Source organism: Moschus berezovskii, chromosome 7 (genome assembly GCF_049115385.1).
Source record: "Moschus berezovskii isolate FMDL1 chromosome 7, NW_MosBer_1.0, whole genome shotgun sequence".
In the NCBI taxonomy this organism is placed as follows: domain Eukaryota; kingdom Metazoa; phylum Chordata; class Mammalia; order Artiodactyla; family Moschidae; genus Moschus; species Moschus berezovskii.
In genome coordinates, this window is record NC_142466.1 from 29,192,632 (window position 1) to 29,216,965 (window position 24,334).

Consider the following 24,334-nt stretch of genomic DNA (forward strand, 5'->3'; position numbering starts at 1 on the left):
CTAATCCCTTATGATTATACAGTGGAAGTGAGAAATAGATTTAAGGGACTAGATCTGATAGAGTGCCTGATGAACTCTGGACAGAGGTTCGTCACATCGTACAGGAGACAGGGACCGAGATCATTCCCATGGAAAAGAAATGCAAAAAAGCAAAATGGCTGTCTGAGGAGGCCTTACAAATAGCTGTGAAAAGAAGAGAAGTGAAAAGCAAAGGAGAAAAGGAAAGATATAAGCTTCTGAATGCAGAGTTCCAAAGAAAAGCAAGGAGAGATAAGAAAGCCTTCCTCAGTGATCAATGCAAAGAAATAGAGGAAAACAACAGAATAGGAAAAACAAGAGATTTCTTCAAGAAAATGAGAGATTCCAAGGGAACATTTCATGCAAAGATGGGCTCGATAAAAGACAGAAATGGTAGGGACCTAACAGAAGCAGAAGATATTAAGAAGAGGTGGCAAGAATACACAGAAGAACTGTACAAAAAAGATCTTCATGACCAAGATAGTCACGATAATGTGATCACTGACCTAGAGCCAGACATCTTGGAATGTGAAGTCAAGTGGGCCTTAGAAAGCATCACTACAAACAAAGCTAGTGGAGGTGATGGAATTCCAGTGGAACTATTTCATATCCTGAAAGATGATGCTGTGAAAGTGCTGCACTCAATAGGCCAGCAAATTTGGAAATCTCAGCAGTGGCCACAGGACTGGAAAAGGTCAGTCTTCATTCCAATCCCAAAGAAAGGCAATGCCAAAGAATGCTCAAACTACCACACAATTGCACTCATCTCACACGCTAGTAAAGTCATGCTCAAAATTCTCCAAGCCAGGCTTCAGCAATATGTGAACCGTGAACTCCCAGTTGTTCAAGCAGGTTTTAGAAAAGGCAGAGGCACCAGAGATCAAATTGCCAACATCTGGTGGATCATGGAGAAAGCAAGAGAGTTCTAGAAAAACATCTATTTCTGCTTCATTGACTATGCCAAAGCCTTTGACTGTATGGATCACAATAAACTGTGGAACATTCTGAAAGAGATGGGAATACCAGACCACCTGACCTGCCTCTTGAGAAACCTGTATGCAGGTCAGGAAGCAACAGTCAGAACCATACATGGAACAACAGACTGGTTCGAAATAGGAAAAGGAGTACGTCAAGGCTGTATATTGTCACCTTGCTTATTTAACTTATATGCAGAGTACATATAAGAAAAGGCAGAGGAACCAGAGATCAAATTGCCAACATCTGGTGGATCATGGAGAAAGCAAGAGAGTTCTAGAAAAACAACCCAGAGGAACGCTGGGTTGGAAGAAGCACAGGCTGGAATCAAGATTGCTGGGAGAAATATAAATAACCTCAGATATGCAGATGACACCACCCTTATGGCAGAAAGTGAAGAACTAAAGAGCCTCTTGATGAAAGTGAAAGAGGAGAGTGGAAAAAGTTGGCTTAAGCTGAGCATTCAGAAACTAAGATCATGGCATCTGGTCCCATCACTTCATGGGAAATAGATGGAAAAACAGTGGAAACAGTGTCAGATTTTACTTTTTTGGGCTCCAAAATCACTGCAGATGCTGATTGCAGCCAGGAAATTAAAAGACGCTTACTCTTTGGAAGGAAAGTTATGACCAACCTTGATAGTATATTAAAAAGCAGAAACATTACTTTGCCAACAAAGGTCCGTCTAGTCAAGGCTATGGTTTTTCCCGTGGTCATGTATGGATGTGAGAGTTGGACTGTGAAGAAAGCTGATCGCCGAAGAATTGATGCTTTTGAACTGTGGTGTTGGAGAAGACTCTTGAGAGTCCCTTGGACAGCAAAGATATACAACCAGTCCATTCTGAAGGAGATCAGTCCTGGGTGTTCATTGGAAGGACTGATGCTAAAGCTGAAACTCCAATACTTTGGCCACCTCATGCGATGCGTTGATTCACTGGAAAAGACTCTGATGCTTGGAAGGATTGGGGGCGGGAGGAGAAGGGGACAACAGAGAATGAGATGGCTGGATGGCATCACCAACCCGATGGACATGATTTTTTTTTTTTTGAAGCCTTTAGTAGCATGTTTGAAAAGTGAATAAAAATCCATATAAAACAAATATTCAAATAGTTTCCAGAGGAACACAGATAAGTGTGACCCCATCTCCCAGTCTTCCACATCGTGCACCTGTGCCAACCCTACTCACATAGACATCTCAGAACTATCAGTAATTAAGTTAAATGGTCCCCCCACACCCTTAAATCAAGCTAAACTCGCAGTTAACAGCTACAAGAGTGGTATCTACACGTTAATACGCGTGGAAGCGCAGGCTGCCGAGTGTCGCTTCATGCCACTCTCCCAGGCACAGGACACGGGCAGAGGACCGACATCCAGCTCCTCCACTCCGGGCGGGAAGTCCTGGGTTCAGATCTCCTGCATCAGTTGCCACGTTGGCCCTGACATCACATAGTAGATGGTGGGACTCTGGAATCCATTGAAGGTAGAAGCAGCAGCAACAGTGTAAGCACCCATGTTCTCAAAGAGCATCCAATCGCCCACATTCTGTTACAGCGCTCAACAATGCGGTCCAGGCTGGCACAGGTCGGTCCCCAGATGCTGGATGAATAATACTTCTCATCTGGTTTGGGTCTCTTCTGCAGAAGAGGCTTCACGTGTGCGTGATCGTAAAGGATGCAGTTGAATGACCCATATACTCCATCGTTCACGTAATACATAAATGTCTGTTCACTTGACTCCTCTTTATCATCAGAGCCTGTCTGTTCCTTTAATACAAGATTTTGGCAATAATATTAACTGCGAGGGTGAAAGCTGATGCAACATAGTATCTGCCCGGCTCAGCTATGATTCTCACTCCAGAGTCTGATGGAAAATACTTGTCCAGTGCTGGGTTGATTACACTGGTGATCTCTTCAAATTTAAGCTTTACATCCTCCGATCCAGGAAAGCCACCACCAACATCAAGCAGATACATGTTGAAACCAACCTCAGCGCCCATGTCAAAGACACAGCGGGCATCAGTGATGGCCTGCACGAAAGTCTCAGGATCAGTATGGCCACTTCCCACGTGGAAGCTGACACCAATGACATCAATATCTAGCTCTTTCGCCCATTTCAAAAGAAGCCTGCTGGTTTTGAGCATGGCACCAAATTTGACACTGAGGCGACAGACTGCTTTGGAATCATCAGTGGCAATCCGCAAAACCAACTTGGCCTTTGGATGTGCCCTGGCAACCTTCATCAGCTCGACTTCACTATCGGAAGTCATCACCTGGACTCCGTTATTGGCAGCATACTTAACTTGAGACACTTGTTTACACGGATTTGCATAGGTAATCCTCTCTGGGGGCACCCCCAGACCCTGTACCAGTTGTATTTCAGTCTTGCTGGCACAGTCAAATCCTGTCCCAATGGCAGCAAGTGTCCTCACTATGGTTCTGCTATCATTGCATTTGACTGCATAAAAGGGGGTGACCCGAGGAAGAGCACCTAACCATCTCAGATGTTTCTTCGGAATGTCTCCCAGGTCCGCAACATAGAAGGCATCCTTATCATCAGAAGAAGAAACTTCATTAATTTTTTGGTCCAGAATGTCATTGGCAGTAAAGCCTTCATCCAAGAAATGCCAGTCAAACTCTTCATTACTAAAGCTGCTCATGGTTTCTTGATGTCTTTTTGAGACACAACAAACTGCAAATAGGGCAGACAAATATAGAAAATCTAAGAGATGGAATTTAAAGGGATTATGCCAACATTTCACAAAGGCAATTCTCCAGGAATTCCAAGTCCACCGAAGATGCGTGTGCTCTCTGTGCAGCAGTGGAAATGTTCGATAAACACGCAATCTGCTGTCCACCTCAGAGCGCAGGGACGCGGCGGGCCGACCCCATGGAGACAACGCGCCGCCGCCGAGAGCTGCACGGCCGCCCCGCCGCCCCGGTCAGCCGCTCGCCCGGCCGCCCGCCGCCTCGCTCCCTCCCGGGAGGCCCGCCGGCCCAGGTGGCGCCCGAGCGCTGGCAGAGGGGCGGCGGCGGCGGAGGCTGAGGGGGAACTGACCTGGACATGAGTTTGAGTGCACTTCGGGAGTTGGTGATGGACAGGGGGGCCTAGCGTGCTGTGATTCATGGGGTCACGGAGAGTCGGACACGACTGAGCGACTGAACTGAACTGAGCTCAACTAAACTGATTTACTTTGCTGTCCAGCAGAAACCCAACATTGTAAATTAACAATACGCCAATAATAATTGCTTTTTAAAAAGATCCGTTATCAATAACAATATTTAAAAACTAGAAAGTAGGCTTTCTCGACTATTAGAGGTAGTTCTTTCCAAGAAAACACCTTTTTAACTCTGAAGAAAAATCTCCTGCTAGAAGACAAGACTTTTGCCTCGAACAGAAACCCGGTTTTCACATTGGTCGATGTCATTATCCATCTGAGCCAATAGGTGGCAGTCCTCCCTTATAAATATTCGAAGTGAAATGAATCCTGCTTTCTATTTCCTTTTTGCTCCAGCTACCATTACATCATTGTAACAGAGTCATTCACTCACTTCCACAAATATTCATCAAGAGAAAAAGAAAAGAAAAATGCCTGTCACGTGAGAGTTTCTGAGAAACCTAGAACTTTCACACAATTTTTTATTTCAGTTAGAGATTTTATGCTCAAGTGAAATAGGCAGCAGGCTACCCTGATAGCTCAGTTGGTAAAGAATCTGCCTGCAGTGCAGGAGTTGTTGTTGTTAGTCACTGAGTCGAGTCTGACTCTTTGCGACCCCATGGACTGTAGCCTGCCAGGCTCCTCTGTCCATGGGATTCTCGAGACAAGAATACTGGAGTGGGTTGCCATTTCCTTCTCCAGCAATGCAGGAGACCCCAGTTCAATTCCTGGGTTGCCAAAATCTGCTGGAGAAGAAATAGGCTACCCACCTCAGTATTCTTGGGTATCCCTTGTGGCTCAGCTGATAAAGAATCTGCCTGCAATATCAGAGACCTGGGTTCAATCCAGAGGTTGGGAAGATCCCCTGGAGAAGGAACAGGCTAACCACTCCAGTATTCTGGCCTGCAGAATTCCATGGACTGTATAGTCCATGGGATCTCCAAAGAGTTGGACACAACTGAGCGACTTTCACTTTCAAAATAGCAAGAAACCACAAGGGGATAGGAAACAGCTGTATGAAAGGATATTACAGGTTCCTGCAGAGTGGGTGAGGAGAGCACACAGGGCATTTCTTCACTGGGTGGAAGGAAGCGACTATGAAGCGGAGTGAAAGAATGGGATCCAGGAAAGCAGAGAGGAAAAGGGGAAGTAAGGCAGGTATCAGAATTGCTTATTGCAAATAGATATATATTTTTAATGTGTTCTATACATGCCATCAAACATTATATACTATATATTATTCAAATATATATATATATATATATATATATTTTCAACTTTCCTTTAGGAGGCTGGCCTCTGTACCAGTGCTTGAAGCCCAAGATGGAATCAAGATTGCCAAAAGAAATATTAAAAACCTCAGATACACAAATGACACCACCCTTATGGCAGAAAGTGAAGAGGAACTAAAGAGCCTCTTGATGAAAGTGAAAAACCAGAGTGAAAAGCTGGATTAAAACTCAACATTCAAAAAACTAAGGTCATAGTCTCCGGTCCCATCCCTTCATGGCAAATAGATGGGGAAACAATGGAAACGGTGAGAGACTTTATTTTCTCGGGCTTCAAGATCACTGAAGATGGTGACTGCACCGTGAAATTAAAAGACGCTTGTTCCTTAGAAGAAAAGCTATGACCAACCTAGACAGCATGTTACAAAGCAGAGACATTACTTTATTGAGAAAGATTCATCTTAGACAAAGCTCTGGTTTTTCCAGCATTCATGTATGGGTGTGGGAGTTGGGCCATAAAGAAAGTTGAGAGCCAAAGACTTGATGCTTTTGAACTGTGGTGCTGTAGAAGACTCTTGAGAGTCTCTTGGACTAGAGGAGATCAAACCAGTCAATCCTAAAGGAAATCAGTCCTGAATATTCATTGGAAGGACTGATGCTGAAGCTGAAGCTCAGTCACCTGATGGTCACCTGATGCAAAGAACTAACTTCTTGGAAAAGACCCTGATGCTGGGAAAGATCGAAGGCAGGAGGAGAAGGGCATGACAGAGGATGAGATGGTTGGATGGCATCACCAACTTGATGGATATGACTTTGAGCGAGCATTGGTGAGGGACAAGGAAGCCTGGCATGGAATAGTCCATGGAATCACAGAGTCAGACACGATTGAGCGACTGAACTGAACTGATAGAGAATACTAAAATTGAGACAAAAGAAAACAACTATTAAGCCAATGGAGATAAAACAGAAAATAGAATCATATTTAAGGTCAATTAATTCAAGAGAGGGGGCTTCCCTGGTGGCTCAGACAGTAAAGAATCTGCCTGCCATGAGGGAGAATTAGGTTCCATCCCTGGGTTGGGAAGATGCCCTAGTAAGGGAACAGCTATTCCAGTATCGTTGCCTGGAGGTTTCCATGGACAGAGGAGCCTGGTAAGCTACAGTCCATAGGGTCACAAAGAGTTAGACATGACTGAGCAACTAACACACTCACACACAACACACACAATCGAAGAGAAGGCAGGAAATTAAGGAAAGAACAAAGTCACAATAACAATTAAACATAAAATAAATAAAAGGAGAAGAGCAAAAGTCAAGGAAATAGGAAATCTATAAAGAAAATAAGAAAAAGCAAGAATTTGTTTAAAGAAAAAGTTTAATAAATTATAGAACTCTAGCAAGACTGATCTAGCTAAAAAGAGAAAACAATTTACCACACTACTATGGTTCATCCCTCAATCGACACCAGTCTGGTTTCTGCCCTACTTTTCTGCCAAACCAGATCTTACTAAAGTCACCAAAGGCATCTGTGCTTCCAGAGCCACTGGATAGTTTAGCCCTGTGTGAAAGTGGTAGTTGCTCAGTTGTGTCCAAATCTTTCCGACCCCATGGACTATAGCCCACCACGCTCCTGTATCCATGGGGATTCTCCAGGCAAGAGTAGGGAAGTGAGTTGCCATGCCCTCCTCCAGGAGATCTTCCCAACCCAGGAATCAAACCAGGGTTTCCTGCATTGTAGGCATATTCTTTATGAGCTGACCCAGCAGGGAACCTCCATATATATATGCCACAATGTAATTTTTAAAGATAATAAAAAATAGAAGTTTTCTATACCCTAAAATTTTAATGAACAAAGAAAATAAAAAATTGACTAAATACAAAGAATGTATTTTTTCTCTGAAACCACTGTGTAAAGATTCACATATTATTATATGAACAAAAGTTATTTAAATCTTTATAAACAGGTAAATAAATAGATACATAGATCAGCTTGGGCATCTGTGAGGGCCTAGCACCTATAGAATAGAAGATGATGTAGCTTAAAATTCTTGAAAACATTTGACAAAGTGATTCAATTCAGGGAGCAATGACAGCGGAAATGAGAGTCTTCCACATGGCAGCGCAGGAGGAAGTGTGGTCTGTTAGTCCGTGAGAATCATTTCCGTGTTGAACCAGGTGTGTGTCAGTCCTTTCTCCTGAATCTCTCCTGCAGGTCTGTTGAGGAAGAGAAGGCTCTCATGACTTCTGCTCTGACAACCTCCCAGGCACAAGGGCTGTGTTCCTTCTCTTGCAGATAGAGAGTGACTCTGGAAGTATTTCCTCACAGCCAGGCTGCAGTCCCCCTTGAGCAGGGGAGCCCCTTGCAGCCCCTCCTCCTGCCTGAGTCAGGCTTGCAGGTCAGTGAGCTGCTGATCCAGGGCAGTGCGGAGCTTGTCCAGGAGGCTCTCGTCCTACGCAGTGGCCGAGTCCTCTGTGCTGAAGAGCTGGAAGGTGTGCTGGGTCACCTCGTGGAGCACAGAGATGGCTTGAGCCTTCTGCAACTGGCTGCCACCCAGCGCCTCCTGGGGGAATGCGAAGTCATTTCTGTCCTGCAGGCAGGAGGAAGGGGAGACCCTCCTCAGTTGTTGCAGGAGCATCAGGACCCTCCTGTTGGCCAGGCTGTGGGTGTGAGGCAGGTGGCAGCCCAGAGAGCAGATGGCGTTGCAGCTGAGCAGCAGCAGGGCCAGGAGTAAGGACCAGGCTAGGGCCATCGGGGACCTTGCAGATGCTTCTGGCCTGGGGAGGTGGGTGACTCTGTGAACCTGCTTTCTAGGTTCTCTGAAGACCTTCCTTCAGGCCTGTGTCTTAAATAGGAGCCCATGGTTTCCATTTTCTGAAAGTTCCATCTTACTTTCCACTTCTCTCTTTGCTTTGCATTTTGTACTCTCCAAATGGGTTAGAGCAGCATTTTTCAACCTTTTTTTCTTTTTTTATTGCCCTTCTTTCTTCTGACCACAGAGACTTTTTAGATATTTTTTTCCTTATTCCTCCCCACCCCATGAAATTTTGATAACAGATATATTGTGTACGTATTTATGTAACCTATGGATACCTCTACTCTGTAGATAGGAAAAGAAAGTGCAAATCTTATCTTTAAATTCAGTGCAGAGTTAAATTTCAGCTATAATTTAAATCTGAGAGCTATTGAATTTTAATTTAACTTTAAAACTAAATTTTCAGAGTGACTTTTGATGTAACATGTTTACTTATATAAGTAGGAATTACAAATTACATATTCAAGTAAAATTTAGATAAATAGTTTATAATAATACCAAAGCATAGACATATATTCAAGTCATTCAAAGCTGCTCAAAATCATTGAAAAACTCATGTCTTTCATATTTATTTTAGGTTCTTAACATTTAATTTTGCTTCATATCGAAAAACAGTTGTTACTTCACTGCCTGCTAGATATTCGTCTGGATATTGTTACCATTTTTTTCTGTTTACCACTCACCAGAATTATGGATATGTTGAACAACTCTAGTAGAATTACATAATAAAATGTAATTATTTATTTTATTTACAAATAAAAATTTCTATTTGTATTTAATTTCCAGAGTCCAAATCACACTGAAACTCAAACACAAGCAACAGCCACAAGACAGCCTATGGTCGCTCATAAGTATGGAAAGGCCACCTCTCACGATATGACTGTGAGATCGCGTAACTGATGGAGAGAAGGTTCTCCAGTGAACCATCGAGTCACCTTAGGTTGTATCACTGTTGGTGCACATCACTTGTTTTCCTTCCTTGAACTCAATCTCAATGCTTCCCTTGTGCATAATACATTAGAAAGCCCAGATACAGAAATAAATACTAAGGAGTAAGAGTTTGTTGTATCTGGTTGAGCTTTGAAGTACCACAAATCATTGTAATGACAGGATTTGCTCATATTCCAAAAAACAAATGTCTGCAAATGTGGAAGTGTATCATCCCCCGTGAGAAAGCATGATTTAGGAATCACCATCCATTTGAATCTTTCTCTGTATTGTTGCATTAAGTTTCAGATTTCCCAGGGGACAGTCAAGGTTCCAATCCAAGTCTGTTCTTTTCAAACAAAAGGAAACCACCTTTGTGATTTATTCAGAACTGGATAAATATTGATTTTTTTTCGTGGGAAGAATTAGCTTTCGGTCCTGCTTCTGAATTGTTTTTTTTTTTTTACAGTGAATTTGCTGTTGCCTCAGCCTCTATGTTCCAAACTTCAGGCGATAGGTTGTTAGCATCTTTGACAAATCAGCTCTGTAGTGACCAGACTCCTTCTCACTGTCTCTGGGCTCTTTGGCACCAGGCCCAGTATAATTGAGCAACAAGCAGTTTCCACTGGAGCAGTTTCTCAGATTTCCTCCTACCATTTACAGATTACTGAGCTATTTTGCTTCCTTTGGAACCTATCTGCTAGGATTGTAATAGACAGTAGCTAACCGTTTTCCTCGACTCCTACTGGTATCAATAATGCCTTCTAGGGTCTTCCCTAGTGGTTCAGTGGTAAAGTATCTGCCTGAAATGCGGGAGACACCAGTCGAATCCCTGACCTGAGAAGATCCCAGGGGCCGCAGAGCAACTGAGTCCAGGAGCCACAACGATCGAGCATGTGCTCCAGAGCCGGGGAGGTGCAGCGACCGAGCCCATGTGCCACAGCCACTGACGCCAAAGAGCTCTAGGCCTGTGCTCGGTACCAAGAGAGGCTACCGCCCTGAGAAGCCCACTCACTGCAACTGCAGGATCGCCCCGACTCACTGCGACCAGAGAAAAGCCCTAGCAGCAAGGAAGACCAGCACAGCCATGAATAAGTAAATAAATAAGTTTTTTTAAAAAATAATGCTTACTATGTTTGTTGATAAAACCACTAGGATTCTGTTTCCTTGAAGGCGCATGTAGCTCTAGGGATTCAAATGGCAAGAGCAGCACAGTTTTCAGCTGTTGCCTGGGCTTCCCAGGTGGTGCCAGTCATAATGAACCCAGCTGCCAATGCAAAAAATTCATGGGTTCAATCCCTGGGTCAGGAAGATCCCCTGGAGGAGGGCGTGGCAAACCACCCCAGTATTCTTGCCTGGAGAATCCCGTGAAGAGAGGCGCCAGGCAGGATACAGTCCACGGGATCACTATGAGTCAGACACCTCTGACGCACGGGAGGATGCCTTGTCTCTAATTTGTCCTCTACTAGATCATGACAGAAAAGAACAAGCCTGGTGTCATCTACTGAGCCATGTATCTGAACTCAAGCTCTCCCTGATTCACAGTGAACAGCAACCAGGCAATTTACCACATCACTGTTTGCTGTGTCCTTACTGATGTGGCAATTACTCCTTGTATCCTGATATTCTTTGGAGATTCCTCACAAAGAATGATGAATGGCCATTTTCATCCTGTATCTTCATTCCCCTCCATGGGATGGTGGGCTCCATTCCAGTCTGATTTCCAAAATTTGGCATCTGAGAATTAAACTCTTACTTCAGGTTCAAAATCAGAGTTTGGATTCTGAGTCCTTTGTCTGCTCCTTTGGCAGAAATTGAGAAATGAGAAATTGCTCATTCTCTTTATTTACTCAGCACGACTATATCCTCTCTTCTAGATGTCAAGTATGTAGCCTTCAGTGACCTTTCTGGTCTGAAAGTTTCAGTCCCCACAAAATTCTTATCCTGAAGTCTTAATCCCCAGAGTGATTTTATCAGGTGACGAACCCTTAGGGATGTGATTAGGGTGTGAGTATGGAGGTCTCAAGAATGGGATTTTATAATGGGATTATAAAAGATGTGGATATAAATCCCTCCCTCTCTGGTCCTGTGAATATACAAGAAAGAACTTTACAGTGTGAGACCTGAAGCAGGTTCTCACCAGAACTGGGCCAAGCTGTCACCCAGATCTTAGAATTCCAGACTCTAGAACTGTGAGCAATACATTTCTGCTCTTTACAAACTACTCAGTCTATGCCATTTTGTTGAAGAAGCCCAAACAGTGAGATCTGGCCTGATCTACTGTGTCCTCAGAATACCTCTCAGGAGTCCGTAAAATAGCTAAAGGGAGAGGCACATCCAACTCAACCCCATTTTTAGACATCTGGTCTGAGCCCTCTCATGCCTTGAGCTCAATCCATATTTCTGTAACATCAATTCACAATGACGGCAATGATAGGAGAAAGAGTAACACCAGCGTCTCCTAGATAGACAGGATGTGAGAAGACAAAAGTCCAAAGATACTTTAAGATTCCTCACGGTTCCACAAGGGAAGTTACCATGGATATGGTGAGAGGCATTTTTCTAAAGATCATTTATAGGAATATTTTATTCGAGTTTGCATTTTCAGTATTTGGAAAGTGTGGTGAGTGGAAGACCCGCTGTCCACTTTTAGTTCAGTGATTCTCAAGTACTTGCAAGAGCTGCCTGATCACTCTTTCCTTGTCTCCCTCAGGTAGTAAGGAAACACATTGTCTACACTTGTAGATGTTTTCCTCATTAGCCTATGCCTTTGGGAGTCAACCTGAATGCTTCTTTCAAATAGTCTATGATGCTGCGAACTCTGAGTGGCAGCTCTGTCATCTTTCCCAAGCTGAAATTGTGATATAAGAGTTTGTCAGAGTGTATGCCAGCAAGAACATTGGATTTCCCCTTGCACACCCACCCAGAGCTCCATTAGGACAAATAGTGGAAGAATGGAAAAATGGTCTTGTGCACTGCACTACCCTTCTCCTCTCTTAATCATCCAATTATTTCCCAACTTCCTTGCAATAAGATTCCCATGAGGATAAGTCCAGGCCGTGTGACATGAGAAGTGCTGTTACCTCATCTAGTCCTGGTCCTTGGAAGCATCCCATGTGGTCCACCAGACTTTTCTCTTTGCCTTCAAGGAGAATAGATTCAAGTGCTACAGAGAAATTCAGAGTCACATGTTGATGATGGAAAAAATGCAAAACAAGGGGACCCATGTCCTCAACTCACTCTTTGGAGGAGAGCAAGCTAGAAGATTCACCTGATCAAGAAGGCCTGCATTGTGCTCTTCAAAAAGGAAAGAAAAGTGTCCATTAGAATCAAATTCCTGACACTTTGCTTTTACCTGTTACAGACGCTAAGCATTAGGTTAACTGACAAATACCGTTAACAACATACTCTCTTAAAAACATTTCCATAAAAAAATAAATTTCATATGTTGAAAATAGCAAATACCCGCAAAACACATAAAAGGATCTGTTCCGATATGTTATAAAATTGTTTATTAAAGAAAAGAGATTGTGTTATTCTGTCTAAATATTTTTGTAAAATTGTGATTTTCATTTCAGGCATTTTTCACCTTGTAAGCAAACAGATGATCACTTTGGAGGCTTAAGCAAACACCAGTCTGATTGAGTGGAGAGTCTCACATATATAATTTTCATTTCATCTGTTGACTTTTCTTGAGGATTCTTACATGAGGGAAAGGCAGTTTTCAATTTCCACTCTGACAACCTCCCAGGCACAGGGGCCGGATTCCTTTCCCCTAGGTAGAGATGGATTCCTTGAAAATACTTTTGGACAGCAGTACCCAAATCTGGACAATCCAGAGTCACTTCTTCCAGCTGTTCCAGCCTCTGATCCAGGCTGGAATAGTTTCTCGAGGAGGGTGCTGTTCCAAGCAGCATAACTGCTCTCCATGGTGAAGCGGTTGAAGATCTGCTGGAGCATCTGTTGGTGATAACTGGTGCCTTGAGTCATCTGGATTGAGGTGATATTCTCTCTTCTCCAAAGAAACTTGAAGTTGTGTCTGTGCCCTAGGCATGACTGAGAGGGGAGCGTTTTCATCTGTCTCAAATGTATGGAGGTTTCTTTGTTGTCAAGAGGATGAGCAGGGATGGAGCAGAGCATCACTCCTGCCACTAGCAAATAGATCTTGGCCATAGAGAGTTTCCACAGTTTACTGGAAAACTGTTTTTTTTTTTTTTTTTAATAAACTGTGGAAAATTCTGAAAGAGAAGGGAATACTAGACCACCTGACCTGCCTCTTGAGAAACCTGTATGCAGGTCAGGAAGCAACAGTTAGAACTGGACATGGAACAACAGACTGGTTCCAAATAGGAAAAGGAGTACGTCAAGGCTGTATATTGTCACCCTGCTTATTTAACTTATATGCAGAGTACATCATGAGAAATGCTGGGCTGGAAGAAGCACAAGCTGGAATCAAGATTGCCAGAAGAAATATCAATAACCTCAGATATGCAGATGACACCACCCTTATGGCAGAAAGTGAAGAAGAACTAAAGAGACTCTTGATGAAAATGAAAGAGGAGAGTGAAAAAGTTGGCTTAAAGCTCAACATTCAGAAAACTAACATCATGGTATCTGGTCCCATCACTTTATGGCAAATAGATAGGGAAACAGTGGGAACAGTAGCTGACTTTATTTTTCTGGGCTCCAAAATCACTGCAGATGGTGACTGCAGCCATGAAATTAAAAGAAGTATATTCCTTGGAAGGAAAGTTATGACCAACCTAGACAGCATATTAAAAAGCAGAGACATCTTTGTCAACAAAGGTCTGTCTAGTCAAGGCTATCATTTTTCTAGTAGTCATGTAAGGATGTGAGAGTTGGACTATAAAGAGAGCTGAGCGCTGAAGAATTGACGCTTTTAAACTGTGGTGTTGGATAAGCTTCTAGAGAGTCCCTTGGACCGCAAGGAGATCCAACCATTCCATCCTAAAGGAGATCAGTCCTGGGTGTTCATTGGAAGAACTGATGTTGAAGTTGAAACTCCAATACCTTGGCCACCTGATGGGAAAAGCTGACTCATTTGAAAAGTCCCTGGTGCTGGGAAAGATTGAAGGCAGGAGGAGAAGGGGACGACCGAGGATGAGATGGTTCGACGGCATTACCAACTCAATGGATATGAGTTTGGGTAGTCTCTGGAAGTTGGTGATGGACAGGAGGCCTGGCGTGCTGCGATTCATGGGGTCGCCAAGAGTCGGACACGACTGAGCGACTGAACTAAACTGGACTGAACTGAACTGATAGAGTTTCCGTGATTCACTGGAAGGCCAACAGGGGCCGCGCGGACACAACTGATGAGCGAGCGAAGGGTTTCTTCGCCGGGTCCTGGAAGAGCGCTTCTCTGGAGGGAAGCGAGAGGGCGGAGGATGTCTTCTCATCGGTTTTATTAGGGAGTTTGCCAGTTCTGAGACTTCGTTTCAGCAGGTTTGGCAGCCAGAGAGGAAAGGCGTCGCTGCTCAGACACCAAGCTAGTGCTCCTTTAATTGTGCTCTAAGAAATCTTTCAATCCGAGCCTTCACCAGAGACATTTTGTGTGATGGCAAGCCCGGAACCTTACATTTCTGGACGTCCAATGAATGTTGTGCTTTCTCTTCACACAGAAACTAGAGCGAGGCCATTTTTACAAAGAAAAGGCGTTTAGTGAGGCGTTTGAAGCGGAGAATTAGAGCGAGTTGGGGCCGATTTTACAGTTTCGGGCTCGTTTCTGGCGCGATGAAGGGGCAGCTCAGGGAATGGGGAGCTTGGCGGTGGCGATGGGACGACTGGATGGTGTTGAGGACGCCCGGGGGGTGAGTCTGAGCGCGGTCCCCACCCGGGCCGAGGACGGGGAGCTGTGCGCCCCTGGAGATGCTCTGGGACTTTCAGGGTGTCGTTCAAGGAATTGGCCTTGAAGTGGGGGAGTAAGTATTGAACAACTGAAAAGTAGGAATATTAAAAAACTAATAGGAATATATGCCTTTAAATTTATACTTAATTATATTTGTCTCATTAAATATTTTAAAACTTTTATTTTTGCCATATTTTTAATATTAGATGTATGATATTAAGGTTGAATATTAAAATATGTATTAATATTTATTAGTATTTTATTAAATTCTTTTTAAGTTATGGTTTATTTATACTGAAACATGAAATTAAAAGACGCTTGCTCCTTGGAAGGAAAGTTATGACCAACCTAGATAGCATATTGAAGAGCAGAGACATTACTTTGCCAACAAAGGTCCATCTAGTTAAGGCTATGGTTTTTCCAGTGATCGTGTATAGATGTGAGAGTTGGACTGTGAAGAAAGCTGAGTGTTGAAGAATTGATGCTTTTGAACTGTGGTGTTGGAGAAGACTCTTGAGAGTCCCTTGGACTGCAAGGAGATCCAACCAGTCCATCCTAAAGGAGATCAATCCTGGGTGTTCATTGGAAGGACTGATGCTGAAGCTGAAACTCCAATACTCTGGCCACCTCATGCGAAGAGTTGACTCATTGGAAAAGACTCTGATATTTGGAGGGATTGGGGGCAGGAGGAGAAGGGGATGACAGAGGATGAGGTGGCTGGATGGCATCACTGACTCAATGGACATGAGTTTGAGTGAACTCCAGGAGTTGGTAATGGACAGGGAGACCTGGCGTGCTGTGATTCATGAGGTCACAAGGAATCGGACACTGCTGAGAGACTGACTGAATTGAACTGAACTGAAGAATTTAATATGTTTTACTTTCCTGGCTTTAATGGAAGCAAACTCAATATATTCAAGATCACTTCTATATTTGTTTGACAATTTCTTGTGACTCTGTGACAGTCTTAAATAATTTTTATTTAACTCAAGTTTCTGAAACACCACTGCCAGCACCCCACCTTGAGTGTAGTGTAGAAAAAAGAATTAGTGCAGATGTCCCTGGTCCAATGAGTAAGACTGAGCTTTCAAGGCAAGAGTTGCGAATCTGATGTCTGGTCTGGGAACTAACTCCCCCATGCAGTGCTGTGCAGTCAGAAAGAAAGGAAAGAAGGATGGAAGAGAGAGGAACCAAAGGAAGAAGAGGCAGTGTCCTGTACAAAGCGCTGAGGTCATTTACCACATCTGATCTTTTCATTTTCTTTGGGAAGAATTTTATAGGTGAAATGAAAATTGCCCAGATTTCATTGGCAATGTGAAGCCTTTCTTTGTAAGACACATATGGTCTTGCAAATGAAAGGACATTTCTTGTCTTTCTTGAAAATTTTGATGTTTTGTTCAGCATGTATGTTTTGGCACTTTCATTTTTTAATATTGAGTTACAATATTATTTATCTTGCTGTCTTAGACTTGGTGCCTTTTTACATATCACACTTAAGAGGAGTCCTTTCTTACTTTGCCCCAATACAAACCCAAGAAATAGCTTTAGAAGTACTGTTGCCTTCTTCCCTGGATGAAAGTATAGGAATGTCCCATTTATTGTCATCCTCTCCTGTTTCCTTGTATATCCGATTTCCTGGTCTCTTTAACCATTAAAAAAAATCTTTGTCTTAATATCACCAAAGGTGGTCTGAGACTAACTGAACATGATGTAAGGAACTGTTTCAGTTCAGTTCAGTCGCTCAGTCATGTCCGACTATTTTTGACCCCATGAACTGCAGCACACCAGGCCTCCCTGTTCATCACCAACTCACAGAGTTTACCCAAACTCATGTCCATTGAGTCGGTGATGCCATCCAGCCAAGGGACTGTTTACCTCATTTATATTCTTCACAGAGCAGCCATTATTTTGTCAGACAATTTTTCAAAATGCTGGTTCTCTGCAAAAGGATTCAAGTGCTGTAAGATTTCTTTCCATAATGTTCCGGGACTGCTGTAAGCCTGGAATCTTGGGATCTGCTCCTTCAGAGACTTTTTGACCGCCCCCTATCCTAGACTTTGCTTTTGGGGGGGCCTCAAAACACAGCATTTTAGCCATTTTCCTTCTTTCCATATTTTTTTTTAATATGTCTTTCTTTATTTCTATTAAGAACAGAATTATCTTTAGATTGCCTTCATCTGATTTCCTCTTCAGCCACCCCTTACCTTTTGGTAACTACAAATCTGGTGTCTTTTTCTCTCAGTTTGATTTTGAAGTATAACATAATCTGTGTCTTAAAAAGGAGCATCACAGGTGGTCTAAGTGAAACTAACTGAGGTTGAGGAAAGGGACTGCTTGTCTCATTTATTAACAGAGTTGCTGCTGCTGCTAAGTCACTTCAGTTGTGTCTGATTCTGTGCGACCCCATAGACGGCAGCCCACCAGGCTCCCCCGTCCCTGGGATTCTCCAGGCAAGAACAGTGGAGTGGGCTGCCATTTCCTCCTCTAATGCATGAAAGGGAAAAGTGACAGTGAAGTTGCTCAGTCGTATTCGACTCTTAGCGACCCCATGGACTGCAGCCCACCAGGCTCCTCCATTCATGGGATTTTCCAGGCAAGAGTACTGGAGTGGGGTGCCATTGCCTTCTCCGTATTAACAGAGCAGTTGTGTTTCATTAGACAACTTTCCTAGAATCTGTTTCTCTGCAAAGAACTCCATAATGTACCAGGCGCCGATCAAAAGGGAGGAAACTTGGGCTCCTGGGCTCCTTCAGAGTCCTGCAGGCAGTCCCTCTCCTAGAATTAACTCTTGAGGCCTCAATATGCAGACCTTTGACAGTGTTAAGGGACTTACAGGCAGAGCTTCTCTTGGTTGGACTGAGGGTGAAGTAAACAGGTGACTCTTGGTTATATTGATATAAAGACTGCTGCTGCTGCTAAGTCACTTCAGTCGTGTCCGACTCTGTGTGACCCCATAGACGGAAGCCCACCAGACTCCCCCGTCCCTGGGATTCTCCTATCATTCACTAATTTCCACATGCTCAGCCTATAAGTTGCAAACTTTATATTATTTGGACTTACGATGTCCTCTGTGATGGTATAAAGTTGTCTTCATCTTTTAGATGAGGAAGTGAAAGTCTGGTGTCAGCTACACTCAGGAGCCCCAGACAGTGTGAGAGCAGAGCTTCCTGCTGCTCCCAGGCCCTCCTCTTTGTCAGCGCTGAGTACTGGCCCTCAGCTGCTCTGAGTTCCTGCTGCCTCCTCCCTCCTCAACCTCCCTCCAATATTCCTCTCTCCTGCTTCCAGGAGGGCAGACACCATCCCCGCCTGACTCTCCTGGAATCCACATCTCCAAGTACATTGTCACATGTGTGTGCAGTGAGCACACTTTGGTACAGAATGAAGAGAACTGTATGAATTAACCCATGTTCAGTATTATGCCACTATTATCTGTAGACCATCAGAAAATGAGAGCTATGTTCCTATAAATAATTGTGGCAGAATTAAAACCTTATGTCTTAGACCTTAAAAAGAAAATGCAGAGAGTTGTGGATAGATTTATTTTGGTTCAATTTAAAAACTGTCAAAATAGACTATGGAGTCACACCTCTAAGTTCTCTTTTAGACTAAAGAAGAGAGTTAGACTGAGCTTCAGGTTTTTATTTCAAGCTGAGTTGACTCATACAGATGAATATCTCCTTTTGGATTGAGACTTTTCCATGAATAAAATTTCATTTCCAGTGTAATAACACAAAAGAATCATTGAAGCTGTGACATTCTCTGATGCCCAGAATAGAAGGGAAGATTTTCTGTGGAAACAAAATTGAGAAAAGTGAAGGAAGTGACTGTTCTGGCCGATTTAAAGATCTTATTTGCAGGAAGGTGCTGGGAACAGCTGGATAAAGCCTGGCACAGCCTGACATCTGCAGCGTCACCAAGCTCACCAGGTGGCAACCCCTTCCCTGATGACATGTAGGGTGATGTTTTCCAGCCCTGGAGAATGGTGATCATCATCATTGTCACCCTCTGAGAGACCAGGAATCCCCCAAACTCAGCACTTCTGTGAAACTGAGTCCCAGGGCTACAGCTCAACGAGGTGCTCAAAGCTGCCTTCCCTGTGCCCCAGCGACCAGGAGGGCACCACAGAACTCCCTGTAACAAAGCAACTGGCCTTGCTTGCCCAGCACACCTGTCTCCAGGTCCAGCACCTCGAACTCTAGCACCACGCCCACGGGGAGAACTGGGGAGTCCCTGTAGGCAGGAGCCTCCAGCTGAGCTACATGCTTCTGGGGCCTAGGGGAACCTTCCTTTTCGGGCAGACTTCCCAGGGGAACTTTGCAGGGGTTTCGCTCAGAACTTGATTTCTGCACCTGCCCCTGCTTCCATCCTCCCCTTCCTGGGAGGAGATTTTAGCCAGAGCGGTTTACACTGGTGCCTGTTTATGCTGTGATTGATGGCTGGGAATCTGAGCATCTTGTGGTGGGATACTTTCAGATTCCAGGTTGTTTCTGGGGATAAACACTAATTCGGAGAAAGGGGAAAGGCATCTGGGTTCCAGACAGTAATCTAGATATTGGGACCATCCAGTGGAAAGACTTGAGGACAGGACTAAGACTCACAGGAGCCCCTGGGGAAAGGGAAAATGATTTTATTTAATACAAATGGTGATTTCTAATGCAACGTTAAAGTAGTTGAAAAATATTTTTAAATTTATAGATAAGTCTTAAACTCACTGCTACTGCTGCTACTGCTAAGTCACTTCAGTCATGTCCGACTCTGTGTGACCCCATAGACGGAAGCCCACCAGGCTCCCCCGTCCCTGGGATTCTCCAGGCAAGAACACTGGGGTGGGTTGCCATTTCCTTCTCCAATGCATGAAAGTGAAAAGTGAAAAGTGAAAGTGAAGTTGCTCAGTCATGTCCGACCCTTAGCGACCCCACAGACTGCAGCCTACCAGGCTCCTCCATCCATGGGATTTTCCAGGCAAGAGTACTGGAGTGGCTTGCCATTACCTTCTCTGCTTAAACTCACACCAAGTTTAAATATTTTCCTTATGCCAAAACAAGCCTTTAAGTTCCTGGCTTCAGTGGAAGCAAAATCATCTGTAATGTTTTCAAAATTACTTCTTTGTTCATCTCAGTTCAATTGAGCAAAAGCCATATTTGACAAATGTATGACCCAGTAACTACCTTAAGTAATTAATCTCAATTTTCAAAATCTTTTTTCTTCTCATTTCTTTTCACTAAGGATCTTATGTTAAACTTTCAAATTTGTACATAGTTTTTCATTGGAGAGTTTTATTAACTTTTTTAAAATGTCATTTTATTCAGATAAGTTGCTTTAAAATTCATAAGATGTTTTTTATTTCAGCATAATGTAGGTTTACACTTAATATTACCATTTGCTACTTAATAAGCATCTTATATGCCAAGTGAAAGGACTGCATATTGATCTGATGCCTACTAAATATCTCGGTGTGCTTGGTACAGTCATGAGATTATTTTATTTGCTAGTAAAATTTCAAAATATGTACAATACTAGAAAAGATTAACTTATTTTAATTTGCAGAGGTAGAAATTTTGCATTAAAAATTGGAGTTGAGCAAGGCACAGATAAGGCATAATCATCTTTAGGATGGATATGAAATAATGGTGAAACCTTAATATACACCTGTCACAGTAAGAACTCTCACAGCTGTTTAATGCGTCCCTGATGCTCTATATAATCTACTCATTTAAGATAGTTTTGTAAGTTGTTATATTATCATCATATAGGGTACATAATATGAGTTGGTACATAGAATGGACTACACTATTTCCGTTATCCCTATTTTGTTTTTAATTGGAGAAAAATAGCTTTACAATGTTGTGCTGGTTTCTGCTGTACAACAATGTAAATCAACTATAAATACATGCATATCCACTCTCATATCCCTATTTTAAAGCCGAGAAAACTGTCGTATAGGACAGAAAAATCGACTGGACTAAATGATGCAGGAAATTGAGGGAAAACTAAAGAGATGCCCAGATAACAAATATCCTGGTCACCTGAGAAGACAAGAGTGACCCACACGGAATGCAGCAAGATTGTGTTTCCAAACAGTTTCACTGGTAAAACTCCTTTAAGCGCATCATTATTGTTATTCTCATTATTACACTTACAATTTTATTGACAACCCTGAGGACCAGCAGTGTCCTACCATTGTGCAGGATGCTGGGTGGGAATAAGAAATGGAGACTTGCTCCTGCTCTGGGGAGTCAATTCCTCCCCATTTAAAGGACTGTCAGTTAGAAGGTCCTGATGGAGGATGTGTATGGGAAAAGGGTGTTTAAAACTAAAAAGCATGGCCTTGATCTTGAAAAGTACAGACTATAGGAAATTCTTAAAATAATAAAAGTTGAAATATGGTAAATGTATAAATGTGGGATCTTTTTTGATCAATTTTTATAAATGAACTCTGATTTGTTACTGCAGGAACATGGAAATGCCTCAATAATAATATTTTCTGTACAGCACATTGACATTTGATTTTTAAGATCTTTCTTAGAAAATCATACTATTTGAAGACAGGAAACATACTTATTTCCAGTATTTAACCCTCTGTTCAAATCTCAGCCAAACGTACGTCCACGGCAGTGAATAAAAGATATGGTGGATGTGCATGAGATAGTTCAGCCTATTTCAGATGGTGAAATATCAAAGTTTTGGCTTAGCTTCTGGTTCAGAATGGCAGAATAGAAGGACATGCACTCATCGCCTCCTGCGAGAGCACCGAAATTGCAACTAGCTATTGAAAACCATCCACAGGAGGACTCTAGAGCCCACCCAAAAAAGATACCCCAGGTCCAAAGACAAAGAAGAAACTACAGCGAGACTAAGGAGGTGCTCAGTCACAATAAAAATAAATCCCATACCTGCCAGATGGGAAACCAGCAAACTGGAAAACAATAATACCAAAAATGTTCCCCCAGTGTGAAGGTTCTGAGCTTCATGTTGTGTTTCCAAGCCTGAGGATCTGGCAAAGGGACTGGGTATCCCCAGAGAATCTCACTCCGAAGGCCAGTGGGATTTAATTACAGGACTTCCACAGGACTGTTGGAAAAAGACTCCATTCTCAAAGGGGACAAACAAAATCTTGAGTGTACCATGACCCAGTGGAAAGGAGCAGTGACCCCACAGGATACCAAACTAGACCTACCTGCTAAAGTTGAAGTCTCTTGTGGAGGTGGGTCAGCAGTGGCTTGCCGTGGGGACAAGGGTACTAGCAGCAGCAATCCTGGAAGGTGCCCCTTGGAGTGAGTCCCCTTGGAGGTTGCAGAAAATCAAACACTTCATTCATTAACAATGTTTCTTACTTTTAGAGTACAAGAAGGGCAAAAATTGGCTCCTGAACTCTTTGGGTTTTGGTCTTTCAGTAGCAATGCAGAGGCTCCATGAGGTGACATTACCAGCAAGTATGGACAAGGGACTTTATGGAAAAGAGAACTAGGATCCAACCTGGGACAGCCCAGGACTGGAGAGCAGAACCATACACTTCACAGCTCCTGCTCTTTGTTTCCTGTCTCTGCGTGTATTTTATTATCTGCATTGATGTGAGATTTCTATTCTTTCCCTATTATTCATGTTTGTATTAGATCAAAGCATTTTCTACTAATCTTGCTTTTTCAAAGAGTTTCTTCCCAACTCATAGAAATGCTTTCAGAAGTATGAAACCCAGAAATTGGAATTCTCTTCAGCATACAGCAAAGGAAAATTCTCACACTAAAAGCACTATGGAACTAGCACCCAAGTTGAAAAGAAAACACCTGGGCCAGGTGCCTCGCGCCTTTCCAGCGTTGCCTTTCAGCCACTGTCTCAGGGCAGCCGTCCGGCCTCCTCCCTGAGGGCAGCCACTCTGTGATCCTCACTGTCCTGATGATGTCTGCCGGAGCGCTTGATGCCTCTTGTGTGATATGGACCCATGGAATCCAAACAGTAATTCTATGAAAACTACTCTTACTGTCCCCATATTAAGGATGAGGAAACTGATCTTCAGAGCTGTTCTCCTGGGTGCCCTTATCCTACTACTCTCTTGTGCTGTTAACATATGGCCATTCCATCTCTGCTTCCTTTGTGGCATTCCCTCCCTTTTAAGACTGAGGTCACAGGACTCAATTTTAAGTCTTTTCTCATTCTATACTCTCGTCCTATTTGATCAATTCTTCTATTATGCTTTCAGTTCAGTTCAGTCGCTCAGTCGTGTCCGACTCCTTGCGACCCCATGAATCACAGCACGCCAGGCCTCCCTGGCCATCACCAACTCCCGGAGTTCACTCAAACTCATGTCCATCGACTCGGTGATGCCATCCAGCCATCTCATTCTCTCTTGTCTCCTTTTCCTCCTGCCCCCAATCCCTCCTAGCATCAGAGTCTTTTCCAGTGAGTCAGCTCTTCGCATGAGGTGGCCAAAGTATTGGAGCTTCAGCTTTAGCATCAGTCCTTCCAATGAACACCCAGAACTGATCTCCTTTAGAAGGGACTGGTTGGATCTCCTTGAAATTGCTTGTAAATTGCCATCTCCAATATCCATTGAACATTTTGGACTAAAATGTCTACTATAAGTAGTTAACTTTTATTTTTACATCCTCTCACAGCTTGATCCACCTTCTACTGGGGGAATTCCATTTTTCTCCCTTTCATTGTAGCATTCAAGCTAACTGATAGTCATTTCTACTACTAATTATACTATTTTAAAAATAGTTAACATTTTATTATTAATTAACTCATTATTGTTTTTTAGGTTACTTTCCATTAAAAGATCAAAGTTACAAAAATGATTGGATAAATTATGTTCATGTCTAAATCCTGATAGCCACACACCACCTGGCTAGAGAAAGTATATTTTTATTGTAATGTGCAAATCATAAAGAGGGGTGAAGGAAATGTAAAATGCATTCTTTAATCAAGTTGCGTATTCAGTCTTGGTGTTATTTTTTTAAAGAAAAACAAAAGAAGTTTTTTATAGTAAGGTTCAATGAGTATATATATATAATATATATAAATATATACAAAATATATTTTTCCCTTTAAGTATACATACATAATTATATGAACAAAATAATTTAATTCTTTATATATAGATAAATAAATATTAAATTAGATAAATAAATGTCCAAATAGATAAATAAGTAGATGGATCAGCTTGAGTATCTGTGACGGAGTAGTGCCTGTAGAGGAGACCATGATGTCGCTTAATATACCTGAAATCATTTGACAAATTGATTCAATTCAGTGCATGATGACAGCAGAAATGAGAGTCTTCCACATGGCAGCACAGGAGGAAGTGTGGTCTGTTAGTCCGTGAGAATCATTTCCGTGTGGAACCAGGTGTGTG

The 24,334-nt window shown here is 42.8% G+C and overlaps 3 pseudogenes; all 3 read right to left on the reverse strand.

Moving 5' to 3' along the window:
- Positions 1 to 2,235: 2,235 nt before the first annotated feature.
- On the reverse strand, positions 2,236 to 3,809 carry LOC129557264 (ornithine decarboxylase pseudogene; annotated as a pseudogene).
- Positions 3,810 to 7,558: 3,749 nt separating this feature from the next.
- Positions 7,559 to 8,245, reverse strand: LOC129557265 (interferon alpha-1-like; annotated as a pseudogene).
- Positions 8,246 to 12,818: 4,573 nt separating this feature from the next.
- Positions 12,819 to 13,289, reverse strand: LOC129557235 (interferon alpha-14-like; annotated as a pseudogene).
- Positions 13,290 to 24,334: the final 11,045 nt, after the last annotated feature.